Source organism: Lissotriton helveticus, chromosome 4_1 (assembly GCF_964261635.1).
Source record: "Lissotriton helveticus chromosome 4_1, aLisHel1.1, whole genome shotgun sequence".
NCBI lineage: Eukaryota > Metazoa > Chordata > Amphibia > Caudata > Salamandridae > Lissotriton > Lissotriton helveticus.
In genome coordinates, this window is record NC_136063.1 from 1,832,179,575 (window position 1) to 1,832,192,771 (window position 13,197).

Genomic DNA, 13,197 nt, shown 5'->3' on the forward strand with positions numbered 1-13,197 from the left:
CATTCCTGTCCTGTCTTGGATACAGCAACCCTTTTGAACCTACTGACATTCCCTGAAGACTTTGGTTTAGAAGGGCATTCCCTGTACTCTTCTTGCTTCCCTCTCTTCTCTTGACAAGGGTGCTCTGAGCGCACCTATCTCCATTGGTTCAGAAGGAGGGTTTTCGGTTCCCCCAGTTGCCTTATGCTGGTTTTTGCCCCCACCATAAAACCCTCTCTCCCATCTTCTCCTGTTACTCCCTCTGTCACACAGACGGCTATCCAACCGTAACACCAAATTCACCATGTCAACAAAAGAAGTAGGCTGAGGATCAACCTGGGCCACTACGTCTTTTAAGTCATCATGTAACCCCTGATAGAAGAGGGACATCCTTTTTTCCTCCGGCCATTCGGCTTCGGCCACTAATCTATTGAAAGCAGTTAAATACGTGATCAATTCTCCTCTTCCTTGTCTTAATGCTAACAGCTCCCTATCAGCACTGAAGATCGTAGCTCTTCGGTCAAAAACCCTCTCGAATGTCGTCTTAAACGCTGCCCAATCTGATAGAATGGCATCGTCACGCTTCACCAGAGGTACCGCCCAATCTGCCGCATCTCCCACCAAATAAGAAATCAAGAAAGCCACCCTCGAATGGTTCGTGGGGAACGATGAGGGTTTACATGAGAAATACATGAGGACCTGAGTCATAAATACATGTACCTTACGGGGGTCCCCTGAGAACCTTTCAGGAGTAGCCAGCGGAATGGGCGGAGGCACAGTGACTTGAACATTTATTTATTTACGGGTTTGTACCGCGCTAGGATCACCTCCCGAAGGAGTATCTCCGCGCCTTTGAAAAACCTTTCAGCTTGTGGCAGTAGGTACACAGGTATCACTAGTTGGAGAATAGGAAGGTTTTTAACTGTTTCCTGAACGGGAGATAGTCCGGGCAGAGTCTCAGAGCGAGAGGGAAACTGTTCCACAGCCTTGGTCCGGCTATGGATAGTGCCCTTCCACCTTGCCTGGTCTTTCTGGCTCTTGGGACCTGTAGTAGAACTTGGTCACTAGATCTCAGGGACCGTACCGGTTTATAGAGGGAGAATCTGCTGTTTAGATACTCAGGCCCTCTATTCTGGAGGCATTTATGTATAGTACATCCAATCTTGTACTTAACCCTTTGTTTAATGGGTAGCCAATGTAAGGTGTTCAAAAGAGGCTTCGATGGTGTGCGAGGGGGCTGATTTAGTACAAGACGGGCCGCAGTGTTCTGGACTACTTGCAATCTCGCAATAACTCCCTCGTTTGCTGATAGGAGCATCCCGTTGCAGTAGTCCAGACGGCTCAGTATTAGGGCCTGCACTAACGTTCTCCTAGTTGAGTCAGGGAGCATAGGGAAAACTTTCCTCAGCATGGCGATCACATGGAAACATGAGCTCACCACTTGATTGCTGTATTGTTTCAGGGAGAGCTCCTGGTCCAGGCGCACACCAAGATTTTTTACCACCTGCTTTGGCTCTGGGACTGGGCCTAGATCTTGCGGCCACCAGTCTGGGGACCATAGGAGCTTTGCCTCACCGAACAGCATCACTTCCGTTTTTGCAACGTTGCATTGCAGGAAGTTAGATGCCATCCAGTGGGCCACTGCCTTCATCCCAGAGGAGAAAGAGTTTCTGACCGTCTCTGTAAGGTGTTTAAATGGAAAGAGGAGTTGGGTGTCATCCGCGTATGACATAGGGATGAACCCATGAGATCTCATGATGTTTGCCAGGGGGGCCACATAGATATTAAACAGGGTCGGGCTTAAGCAAGAACCCTGTGGCACCCCCTTTGAGATCTCCAACTCCTCTGACCGGTGTGGACCCAGGATGACTGTCTGGGTGCGGTCAGTCAGGAAACTCCTTAACCAAGCCAGAGCTCCACCTTCCAGACCGATGTTCACAAGTCTGGTAGTCATGATGTCATGTGACACGGTGTCAAATGCCGCAGACAGATCCAATAAAACCAGGATGACGGAGTAGCCCCCATCCTGGTACATATGTAGATCGTCTGCGACTGACAGCAAGGTGGTCTCGGTGCTATGGCTTGGCCTAAAGCCCGATTGGGAAGGGTCCAGCCCGTGTGTATCCTCAACGAACCTGGACAGATGTCCGTTAACAAATTTCTCTATCATCTTGCCCATAAAAGGGAGAAGAGAGATGGGACGTAGGTTGGCAAGATCCGTCCAAGGAATGGTGGTATTTTTCCTTAGCGGTCTTACCAGTGCCCGTTTCCAATCTCTTGGAACTTCTCCTGTGCTTAGCGATAGATTGATTAGTTTTTGGATACCAGGACCAAGAGTTTCGGCCAACATGGGCATGATACGGGCGGGAACAGTGTCCTGCGGACTACCGCTCTTAATCATTTTTGTGAGGGCGATGACTTCCTCTAAGGAGATAGGGGGAAAGTTTTTTAGTTGATTGGCCTGTGTGTTCCGCTGCGGACTATTATGCGGGGGGGTATTAAGATCGGCTACTTTAGTCGATTTAGCGGCCAGTATCTTTGCGTAAATCGAATCGATTTTGTTCATGAAAAAGTGTGAGATCTCATTACATAATTCTTGTGAGGCAACCTCCACCGAGACGCATGCTACAGGCTTGGTGAAAGTTTGCAGGATTTGATAAAGAACTTTAGAGTCCTTCCCAGCCTCTGCAAGTTGCATAGCTATGTGATTTTTCCGGGCCACCCTTATGGCTTTATGATAGGATCTAAGGGATGTTAGGTAGCATTGTTTATCCTCTTGACTCCGGGATTGTCTCCACACCTTTTCTAGCTTCCTGGACTTTTGCTTCATATGTCTCAAGTCATCCGAGTACCAGACTTCTTGTCTGGCTGCTTGACGAGGTTTATACACTTTCAGCGGAATAATGCCATCAATTGCTTTATTTACAGCATTTGTAAACCGATTAAGCTCAGTTGACATCATCATTCCCTCATGCTCATTAATCATAGGGGCTTGATAAGCTTCTCGGAATGTGTCCTGTGTTAGTTTGTGCCAAGGTCTTCTCTTGGTCGCTAGGGCGGTCGTTACCTTTGATTTACCCATGGGCTTAGTGTAGAATTTTAAAATAAAGTGATCTGTCCATTCTACTTGAGTGGAGGGTGTACACATATTTAAAGATGAGTTGGAGAACACCAGATCCAACGTGTGACCTGCCTTATGTGTGGGTCCCTGATTCATCTTTTTAAGACCTATGTGTTCCATATCCATAAGAAGTGTTCTGGCCTCCAAGCATGTCTCTAATTCACTGTGGAAGTTGAAGTCTCCCACTAATAAGAAATTCTGGTCAGTTGAAATAAACGGCGCAAGGGCCTCCATGAGTGAAATCGAGAAATCCACGCTTGAACCTGGGGGTCGATATAAAACCGCACCCCTTCTATTCTCCCCAGAGGCGGAGCTGATTTTAAAAATCATGAGTTCCATCAGAGGGGTGCTGATTTCCTCAAATATTGAGACAATTAGTTCCTCCCTGTAAACAATGGCTATTCCACCACCTATTTTGTGTGGGCGGTCCAGTCTAGAGACCTTATAGCCGATCGGAATGCCCAGAGTAATAGCTGAGATTGAATGAGGCTTGAGCCAAGTCTCAGTTAAAAAGCAGATATCAGGCTTCTCTGTAGATATCAGGTCCCACACCTGTGATGCATGCTTTGGTAATGAGCGCACGTTGCATAGTAGATGTTTGCTTCCTATAGGGGTGGGATCCTTGGTAGTTTTTTCTGGGCCGGTATTATATGTGGAACCTAGCGCTTTGATTGGAGCTTGCAAAGGAATGTTGGCCACTGCCTCAAGGCCAAAATATGCATGACAATCAGAGCATGTGAATGGGCCTTCTAAATTAGACTGAAAAGTGTAATCACATGTAGAACCTATACTGGGACGTAGATCCCATAGTACCTGTGATGAATATGTTAGATGGACAGTATCAGGGGTCCTCGTGATGGTGGTCGGGACAACCATGGTCTCCTGCCCCTGGCCCCGTCCTGGCACGGACGGGCACAGACGGGCTTCTCTCTGGCTTGTCTCCGGCGCTCCCCTGCGCGCGACCGCTGCGCGCTCAGGGCGACGAGGGGGCTAAATAGCCCCTCCTTGTGGGAGGCTAGACCGCTAACCTAAGGGCTGGCGGAAGTGAGGTAATACGTCAGGCTCTTACCTGTCCGCCCTCCGCTCTACGGCAATAATTGCCGAGTCGGACCAGGGCGGGCAGGCTACAGCATCGAGCGCCGACTTGCCAGTGCAGGTAAATTTCTAAATCACCCCCAGTACACTGATTAACATGCAGGACAGAATATTACAGTATGAGGCAGAAACAAGGGTTTTCAATCAACCAATGACGTTTTTAAAATGATTCAGTTTTCCGGATTTCGAGTGGTTTTAAAATCAACCAACCAGTGAGGTTATTAAAAGTATTCAGTATTCCTGATTTCAGGCACTTGAAAGCATGTTACTGTGTACCTGAGCTGGAGCACGCTGTGGTCGTCAAGCAGAGGGGCGACACTGCCACTATCAACCCTCTCCGCAGATAGCGCGCAGCTCCTCGCTGCCTAAATAGCCCCTCCATTAGAAGAAGGGGCGGAAGCATTAAAAGGGTTACCACTCAGGCATTCCACCTTTTCCCGTAAAGCAGCGGTCTCTGCTTTAGAGGAAGCCAACTCCTGCTGTACCAAAACCAAAGCATGTAACACATCTCTATAGACGCCATTGTCCCTACATACGGATCTGGCAGAGTGAAATTCTTGGGCTCGTGATCCTGTCAGGATTGCACTCCGCAGGATCCGCATGCAGCAACAATGCTCCACCTCCGGACCCTCCGAACACCCTGAAGTATAAACACAGGGTGCTCAGACGATACGGCGAGGGAAAAACCCCCAAAAGGGGAAAAACCCGAAAGAATAAAGAGGAGAAGGGAGGGGCAGCAATGAAAAAGAAACTGTAAAACAAAAGTACAAAGGTTAATACAAGTCTTAACCCTACACTCATTAATTTCTCACTAAATCGCAACCGGTAGTTTCACCTGTAAGGAATGCGTACATACACCAAACTGCTGTTTCTTCAGCCTTCCTTCTATCCTGTATAACACAAGAGAATGTATAAATCATAAAGCATAGCCCACAGTCTGCCTAAACCATTAGCTATCTCTAGTAACATACCCCATAGCCAATTGTCAGCAAGCTTTGAGAGAATAGTTCCTTATCAATCAAATAATGGCACCAAAAGAAATAAGCAGCTTGTGCTGAAGTAAGTTAAAGGCTCCTCTTGAATGCTCACAAATCCTCCTTAGATATGAGAGTGAGAAAGTCTCCTTTACAATGTATTTACACGTAGGTTTAAACCAAACACGGCATGACGTAGTTCCCTCACTACCATCATCCGCTTTGGTATTTGGTTATCCACTTTAGTAGGCAATAACAACGTCACTGATTCGTGACGGTAGTGCGGAGGTCCGCACTTCCCCCCCCTGCACTCCGCTACTTAAATAAGTGAAGAACGTAGCAGCACCAACACCGCTGTTAGAAATCACAGCGCGTGTAATAGACAAGCCCAGGAATCAATAGGGGAACAGTTCTACCTCGCAGCCGCGAGGCAAGACAGACACTTGGATTGCCAGATGAAAACAAAACCAAACGCGCTGGCCAGCGCGTTTAAAACAATACCGGCGAGAACGTTTTTCTCCTGAGGCAGGAACAGCGAGGACTGCAGGAAAAAACAGGACAACAGAGGAGCAGCCGCTACCTCCGTGAAACAGGATCACGAGCCCTGTCTGTCAGGCTTTGCCCCGTAATATCCTGCTTCCCGCCGGGGATTCTGGGAACAGTAGTGTCTTGCCCAATGTTGATGGGAATTGTAGTTTATGCAGGCGCGGTGACCTGCTATAGGTTATGCAGGCGCGGTGACCTGCTATCTGACAGATACTCTCTGCCCAACTTGTAAAGCCAGTGCAGGATAAATAGTCCACTTGTCATTCTTTTGCCCCTATTATAAAAACATGAGGGGCAAGTGGATTATTCCATCGTGCAGATTGGTAGGCCGTGGTCACTATCTTGAGGTGTTGAGAATTCTCTCCACGGACACTAGCAGGATAAATGTTTTTTGTTTGGCAAAATACTGGCAGGCACTTTGGATTTTGCATGCCAAATGTATTGTATGAATTGCTTTTATATTTTTATTGTATGTATTGTATTTTATGACTGCTATGCCTCGTACCCCATTATTTAAATGAGGTGCTCTGTGCTTTTAAGATTTATTGATCGAAATATAGTCACATGACGATGATATCTTTTATGTCTTTTGTTTGGGGAAGTATTAAAGGATTAGCTGTAGCAGTGTAATAGGTGAACATTAACAACATAGCAGATTCTGTTAGTGTTCCGCGGCTATTCTGAGGCTTCTGTTTTTATCTCTCTGTTTGGATTACCGAGAGATCTGTCCACCTTGTTGACTATAATTCTGCTCCTAGCCTATACTCAATCTTATAGTGTATCACATAATTTATTATGTTTCATGCACTTTCATTTGAGCTGTATTGCACACTGCGGCCAAAATAAAGTCTTTGATGATGATGATGATGAATATATTTATAATTAATGTCAATCTTACTATTATTCTTATCTTATCATACTTATTCTTAACATTACTATTTTTCTTATTCTTATACCAATTATTGTTCTAATTCCTATTCTCAACTTTACTATATTTGTATTCCTATTCATACTATTATTCTTAATATTCTTATTGCGTTAATTCATACTCTTGTTCCTACTTCTACTCTTATTCTTAATATTACTATTGTTCTTATTCTTACTTTTGTGCTTAGTCTTATTCTACTCTAACTCTAATTCCCAGTCTACTCTAACTCTACATCTCATTATTACTCTAACTGCCCTTCTTACTCTAATTCTTTCTTTAATTCTAACTCTTACTATTATTCTTGCTCTTATAATTATTCTTATTATTCTTATCTAACTCTCACTGTGAGGATTGTGGCGTATTATATGGTTTGGTTCTGCAGCTAAACTGTGTAATAAACTCAAAAGAGCTGATTACATGAAACATCTGGAAAATACTAGAGAAACGCTTTTGAGAACTTCAAGGCTTTTATATGATCTCACCTGATAAGATTTCATATGTGTGTTTTTGTGATTGCTAACATCGCCATCAGAGGGGCGATTGGAGTAGTGCAGTTTACATGTTATCATTACGCAATTTTGCATTTATATTTAGACATATGTACTGTCTGACTTAATAATAAGTGTGTGAACATTTAAAAGCATTAATGAAATGTTACTATCATGAAACTTAAGATTTATAAACGTTTGTACTAATATTCATTTAAATTGCTTACATGTATTTATTATTCATGTTTTTTATTTTTGAGCTATATTTCCATAAGTAAACATGCATTCTTTATTTCGCATTTGCATTTATTTTGAAAGTTATATGTGTTCATGTATAATCATTTATTTGAAATGCACATTAAATGTTTAGTTAAAATTAGCCTGGCAAAAGGCCTTGATTTTGAAATGTACTTTGCTTGATCAGCGTGTTCTTTTTTTGCAGGTGTGTTCTCAAGCTTTCATTAGCTAGAGAAAGGAGTACTGTTGTGTGTATTACTTTGTTGATAGTGAGGTATGAGAAGAGAAATCTCGGCAAGAAACAGGAAGACCTAATGAGCAGATGAAGCCTCCTATTCATCGCGTATCAGAAACAGGGGGATGCTCAACGTTGCAGTAACTGTCCAAGATGTATGAGATGGGAAACTCAGGGGATGTTGCAAATGCACACCATGAGAAGTGAAATGATTGGTTCTTGTGGGGTGGGAAGCGATACAAATGTTGCTGAAGTTTCTGTTTGTTCTAATTAATATTCACACTGTTAGGATTCAGAGCAGATTTCCTAAGACCTTGAGGGGTACAGAGCTCTCTGCTTCCTTTATTCTTGCAAGTTTGAAGCTTCATGCTAAATGCTTATTCCAGTTCTGGAAGACTGAGTCTTCACTATGCTGACACCTTCTCGCATTTCTGAATTTCCTTGATATTCCACTCTATAAACAATCCTTATTCTAAACGTAGAACATTAATTAGATGATTTTAGAATGTATTCATGTTTACAAGAGGTTAGAACACCTATTTCCAATTCTTAGATTTTGTATTGCTGTGGCTGTGATTAATGAGTATTTTATTCTACTGAGACTGGACCGACTGCCATATTTCAGCTTGCCAGCTGTAATTTTTTATCTTATTATTATTCTCCTGACATTCATATATATTGGATTAACTATTAATTGGAAATAACATTTCTTAACTTCAATCACAAATTCCTGATCCTTTTTGTGTACTCAAATGGACTTCAGAAAGATTTAATTATTTAATCATTGCTAACTCCCTCTGTGTCTCAGTCAGCTTAAAAAGATCCATCAGTTGAGAGATTGTAAATCACGCACTTGTGTGCTCGCCTCTGTATGAAGAAAATATATAGAAATCATTAAAATTGGGGGAGAAGCTTTAGATGATTACATTAAAATAGAGGGAAAAGCTTCTGTTTTGCATTGTAATATCAAACTTTACTTGTTTTACTGAATAAACTAGGACAAACTTCAAGTAGGTGTACAAGCAGTCTCTTTCATCTTTGATGATCTGGTGCATTCACCGGGAACCATCTACAGTCTGCTGAGATGGGGAGAGAGCTGGGCCTGGCTCCAAGTGACATCCCCAGACACAAAAAGTAAGGAAGACATTTTTCCAAGGGAATTGGCATGGATCCCGGCTGAGCACTCCGCCCGCCTATCAGAGCAGACAGAGTAAGCAAAGTTAACATTGTGAAATGTGCAATACATGCATGTTTCTTTCCTTGCCTTTAGGGTGCACTATAGAAACCCAAAATGTAATTTTGGTTGGAGATGATGGGATTAGCTGGGTTAGGCAGGTAGGTTAAGGGGAGTCACAGGATTTAGGAGAGTGTTAATGCAAACCACAGTATAAATGAGTGGGCTTGAGATTTAGTGCAGAACAGAGAAAGATAGTCAGGAGTGCTAGGATCCTAGCGCATACCCTGTAAGGATGAATGTTGGTGAAACAAAGGCTCACTGATCCAGCCACTCTGAGGTATCCACAAGTTCCACAGCTAAGACTAGAACATTTCTGACAACAAGGGAGTCAGCAGACATGAGTGTGATATACTTTCTGCTCTTCCTCAATAAGACTAGTTTGACGGATAACTAAGCTTGCTCCTTTCCTTTTTCCCCTTCTACCCTACCTGCCTCCAAGTGGTAAGCGAAAAGGGTGTTATTTAAAGGTCAAATACATGTAACACAAATCATTTCGGAGAATAAAATCCAAAAGGGAGAAAACCAAATGGACATTCTTTTGGTGAAATAAATTGTATTTCAGTAAATATACATGTTTGACATTAAACGTCATATGTACAAGCATATGGAACAGTAGCACTGTGTTACATTGAATGGCATGTAACCTGTAAGGTAGTGTGTACCTTGTGAAGGATTGTGCCAGCGCAAGTGACACATGGGGTAGTATATACAGTGATAGTGAAGGGCACAACACGAAACAAGTGGGGTTAACATTCTTTACATATTTGGGATATCCCAACAGTTAATGGTACAGAATTCAAAATAATTGAATGGGGTATCCTTGAAAGGGGCACCAGGAGTTCCGCTGTGGAAGTCGACGGCGTTTCGGCCTATAGAAGTAGTAGGCCATCATAAGGACCAGGTTACAGTTACCTAGGTTGCAGTGCGGAGGATAGAAGGGTACATACATTTCTATATATATGTGTTCATTTCATGGAGGACCAAGGAGAATAGATAAGGCAGAGTGAGAGTGTTCCTTACATTTTGAGCCAAACATGGGAGGGAAAAGGGTAGAGAACACATAATGGGCACTGTAGACAATTACCAAGTGACTAGGCTCAGAGTGCAAAGTTGTAAAACAGAGCCGTAGTCCTAACGCTGGAAGACAACTTACTCGTGATCCAAATTGGTGATATAGGGCAAGGTCTGAAGTGAAGGGGACCTGCGGACGAAAGGGAAGGAAAGGAGAGTTGAGTCGCGTCGGGGAGGAAAGTGGTGCGCAGGGAGAGGATGGGACTGCCGAACTTACTTAATAGGATGTAGGTTGGGGTCCGATGAATGGGGTGCAAGGCATCACTTCAATTGCGAAAACCAGGGAGCTGCAGGTAGTATTACCTGTGGAGTACAATAAATCTAATGAGCAGGTGTGGAAAGAGGTGGCAGGGACCACATGTGCGGGGCTAATGAAGGACTGGGCCATACAAGTCGCAGGTGGCACTAAGGTGGAGAAGGGATGAGAACGGCATGGAGGCTAGTTTGCACGAGAAGAACTGTATGTGCATGACAACCGGGCAGGTGGGGAAGGCTAAGAGGATGGATAGAGAGTGCGGGAGGCGTGTACCAATGGCCATGCTTGGATGCAGACTAGTGGGAGGAAAACGAACGGAATCCGGAGTACTCGGGCAGAAACCGGAGGAATAAATGAGGATAGTGACAGGAACAATTACTAACTACACGGGGAGTCAGCATAAGGGAGAGACCCCCATGCTGCAAAGAATGTGCTGCTCATTTGGGGTCGGCTCAGAACCTCAAGTGTTAAAGATGGGCTGTCCATTGGGAGTGGCGTGTGGGACGCAAACCCTAGGGGAAGAGCAGAGCAATTGCGAGGGCACTTATTTGAGCAGCCAGCAGAGATGAGGCACTTCACGGGCAGGCAGTAGTCAGGCTCTAATTGTGCGTCTGGCAGTAGTCACTGCTAAGTACGTGTGGCGGGTCACGTGGTGCGTTCCAACTGAGGAACACTAGAGCGCGCACTTAGATGTCAGATAGAGTTCAGGATAGTTACAAAGGGAAAAAGCAAGACAGACTAGGGAAGTTCAACAAATCATTTCGAAAATAGGGAGACGTAAAACATTATAAATTTTAATTATACGTCCGTACTGAATCAAAAAGTATATATATAGAATTGGTCTGTCGCAAAGTTGGTGAGAGTGTGAACAAGACAACGCAAGTTTAACTTGCCTAAAGAACAGAAAGATGCCATCCTCTCCCTAAAAAAATATCCATCTCTAGTAATCAAAGAAGCAGATAAGGGAGGTGCAGTAGTCCTTTGGCAGATAGACAAGTATAAAACTGAAGTAATAAGACAACTAGGAGACACGGACTGCTATAGAAAGATCACAAAGGACACTACAGCAGAACTCCGAGGACAATTGTTTAACGTGTTACAAAGGGGGTTCGAGAAAGGCTTCTTGGGACCCGAAGAGTTATTATTACTTCAAAATAGGAGTCCTCGAATCCCAGTATTCTACGTTCTCCCCAAAGTCCACTAAATTGAGACTAATCCCCCCGGTAGACCCATCATCTCGGGGTGCGATTCCTTGCTGGAACCAGTGTCAAAATACATTGACTTCTTCTTAAAGCCATTAATTACACTCGTTCCAGCACATTTGCAAGACACCACTGCTTTTATCAACAGACTGGCAAATATAGAGTATGATCCATCAAAGCAACTACTGGTCACAATGGACGTGGTTGCCCTGTATACTCAGATTCCGCAGGAAGAAGCCCTAGAGACTCTGTCTTATTGTCTAGACACCAGAGAACAACCGGTTAGGGTACCAACCAATTTCATTATTGCTCTCGCTAAATTTGCGCTTCAGAAAATGTATTTCTTGTTCGGGACTGATTACTTTTACCAAATCAAAGGAGTAGCCATGGGCTGCCCCTTCGCGCCAGAATTAGCTATCCTGTTCATGGGACTCTTTGAGGACAAATTTATCCTCAACAATAACCCATTCATGGCATTTATCACTCACTATATGCGTTATATTGATGATGCATTTTTTATCTGGAGTGGACCCGAGGAACAACTAAAGGATTTCCTAAACTGGCTCAATAGACAGACAAAAGACATCCAATTTACAATACATTTTTCAACACATCAAATTACCTTCTTGGATGTTAAAATGTATGCATCAGAAGGGTCACTGGCAACCACACTCTTCAGAAAAGACACGGATCGTAATAAAGCGTTGCATTACACAAGCAACCCTCCTCGAAATCTCCGTCAAAATCTTCCTTTCGGCCAATTCTTAAGGATCAGACGAAACTGCACATTCAAAGATGAATATTTCCAACATGCAAAAAACCTTCTTGAACGTCTGACGGACTGAGGGTATCCGAGGAAATTGTTGAAGCATGCATTACGTCGAGCTTGGTGGACACCTCGAGAAGTCCTGTTGGAAAAGAGATCTAAGCCACCGCTGCAGAGAATTGTCTGCGGAACAACATTTTGCCCAAATGCAAACCAACTTAAAAGAATTATTCACCAAAATTGACATCTGGTGAAGAACCTTGAGGTTAGCCTGCAAAAACCACCTCTCTTTACCTTTAAAAAGGAAAAGAGTATTGCCAATTTTGTGGTTCGGGCAGCATTACCTAAAAAAGAAACCATCACACTACGGAGCATGTTGGGTTTACAGCTTATTCAGGGTCACCACAAATGTGGTACCTGTGTGTGTTGTGACAAAACAGTGGAAGGAGACGTTTTTTCATACAATGGCATCTTCTGGAAGCACTCAGCGTTTTCAAACTGCAAAACGAAGAATGTCATCTATGGTATTTTATGTCCTTACTCCAAACTATACGTAGGCAAAACCTCTCATGATATCCGACAACGGATTACTCAACATAAATCCAGAGTACGGAGGCTAGTGGCCAATGCACCATTGGTCAATTATTGGCAGACCTAAGGACATACAGAGAATGACATAAAATGGACTGTTCTCTCTAAAGTCGAAACTGACACCAGAGGCAGCGATATGGAAGCCAGACTAAGCCAACGTGAAGCGCAACTAATCATGAGATTTAACACGGTAACAAATGGGCTCAATGAACTTGCCGAGATCCTGCGGGCATTTTAATATTCTTGATTCTGCCCCCTGTGATTTAAAACAAATCCGCTACACATCTGACTTTAGTAACATAAGCATACTCCGTTTATTGGCCTACATGATTACAACATGGTTTCAGGGATTACGATATTGCTAAAGTGTTTTCCCACACTACTCAACTACAACTCCCATACCTCCGCCACAGTCATGAGACCTTCTGGGCTGCCCACGTGTCCATTTGCACTGCTTAACTACAACTCCCA